Source organism: Choloepus didactylus, chromosome 11 (assembly GCF_015220235.1).
Source record: "Choloepus didactylus isolate mChoDid1 chromosome 11, mChoDid1.pri, whole genome shotgun sequence".
Taxonomy (NCBI): domain Eukaryota; kingdom Metazoa; phylum Chordata; class Mammalia; order Pilosa; family Megalonychidae; genus Choloepus; species Choloepus didactylus.
Window position 1 is genome coordinate 69467077 of NC_051317.1, and position 2108 is coordinate 69469184.

The 2108-nt window shown below is 36.2% G+C and overlaps 1 pseudogene; it reads left to right on the forward strand.

Annotated features, from left to right (window-relative positions):
- Positions 1 to 401: 401 nt before the first annotated feature.
- On the forward strand, positions 402 to 799 carry LOC119505875 (annotated as a pseudogene).
- Positions 800 to 2108: the final 1309 nt, after the last annotated feature.

The window sequence follows — 2108 nt, forward strand, 5'->3', positions numbered from 1 at the left end:
CATGTCTCCTAATTAGGTCTGTCTGGTTCGGGAGCTAAACAATCAAGAAAAGACTGGAAGAAGGAAGTTCAGTGAAGTAACCAATATAAAAGTTCTCAATATATCTTTCTACAAAAACTTAAATTCTTCAAAATTACTCTAGGAAATAAAGTGATTCCTCATCTCACGACAACTTGGAGTTACTTAACATTTTATTTGAGAAACCATTAATGACCTAAAGAAACTGGGCATACATTGGGAAACGACATAAAGAGGAGCCATTTAAGAAACATGCTAACACAGAAACTGTTTAGATTAATATGTCTAGCTTGCATCATACTTTAAACTTGAATTCAAAATGCAGTGTTCTGGACTCTGCTTCCCAGGCTGCGTGGCTGGACAGGCTCAAACCCCAAGGTGACCAAAGCCACACAATGTCAATAGTGCATTCACATGTCCATGCCAAAGGGATCATGGAGAAGGTGACTGGGACAGCAATGCAAAAAACTGCTAAAGTAAGAGTGACCAGGCTTGTTCTGGATACGTATTTATTAAAGTATTTTAATAAACAGAAAACCTGCTTTGCTCATGATGCTCTCCAGCAGAACACAGTTGGGGATATCTTGCTTCTCAAAGCATTACCTGTTCCACAAACAAAGCATGTGAAGCATGAACTAACTGAGATCATTTTCAAAGTGGGAAAAGTCATAGAGCCAGTGACAGGAAAACCTTGAGCACGTACCTGGACAGCCCAATCAGTTTGGAAACCATCCGCCTAAGCAAAAATCTGAAAGAACTCAGTATCTCTTCAATGCAATAAAGGAGGCTTGAAAAAAGGTGCCAAAGGGAAAGCTATACAAGTTTGCTTTATAGAAAAAGAAACTTTGCTAACTCTCATCTTAAACTGGGTCCAATTGCTCTTCAGCTATTTGAAGTTGCTAAAAGTAAATTAGGTAAAGGGTTTGTTATAAATTTTCATAAAGGTTTATGGTCATAGCTCCAATTTCCTTTTTCAGTGAATATTAAGTTCTTATTATATCAAGTGTGTTTAACAGTCTGCTGCATCATTTTGAAAGCTCATTGCTTTAGAAGGCTTATTGTTTTTTCATTCTAAGGAATCTTGGACTTCTCTCAGGACCTTTATTTTGGGAGAAGAAAAATTTTTGATATCAAAAACAGATAAGACCACATTAAGTGAATATTTATTTTTTGATGGTATATACTCAAAATTATTTTTTCCTGATTTCACCAATTCCAAAGGGAAATAATCAACATGCTTGTTGTCAGACTTTGTAATATTAAGCTGTATTAATAAAGATGTTAGCATGTAGAAAATAAAATGTAAAAATTCAAATACACACACACACACACACACACACACACACACACACACACACACATAATGTTCTACCAGTGACTTCTAGCATTCTCAATCCCAACTAGTTCTTTTTCACTGAAGCCATTTGCTCTTTATCTCTTTGGACAAGTTAATGAGGTCTTAAATAGATGCTGAGCAGTCTAAGCATGCCCAGAGGTTCCCAGAGACCATGATCTCATAAAGTACCAATTTTCTTTTGATCTTTATATTATTCTATTTTCTTATCTTCCAACCATTGGAGCCAAATTCCAAGATTGTAAATTTCCTGAGCCAATTTAGCAAAAAGGTTATTTTAAGGATGAAACCACATGACTTAGGATGAGGAGAGTATCTAGGAAGTTGAAGACTCTCAGTTTCAATGTAGACAAGATTACAACCTGCAGATATCAGACTCATCAGCTTCAAAGTGACAGAGAAACTAATAAATTAACTTAAGTAAATAAGGACTATAGGATCAGTAATCAAAAATCAGAAACAGCTGAATCCACTGTTGGCAAGATGCCTAATAGCTGCTCCATGCTTACATCCTCCATGTCTAAATCCAGAAGAAGCAAGAATGACTCAATCTCTGTGAGTGAAGTGAAAGTCCTAGAGTTAGCTCTGATTGGAAAAATATACCCCGGCTTAGGTCCTTTGTGATCTCTAAACTAATTTTTATAGAAAGAGAGATGCGATTCCCAAATTTTCCAGTCTTGGATTACCTATGTTTCCTGAAGCCATGAGTAGATTCAGTTGTACCTAAAGTACACAG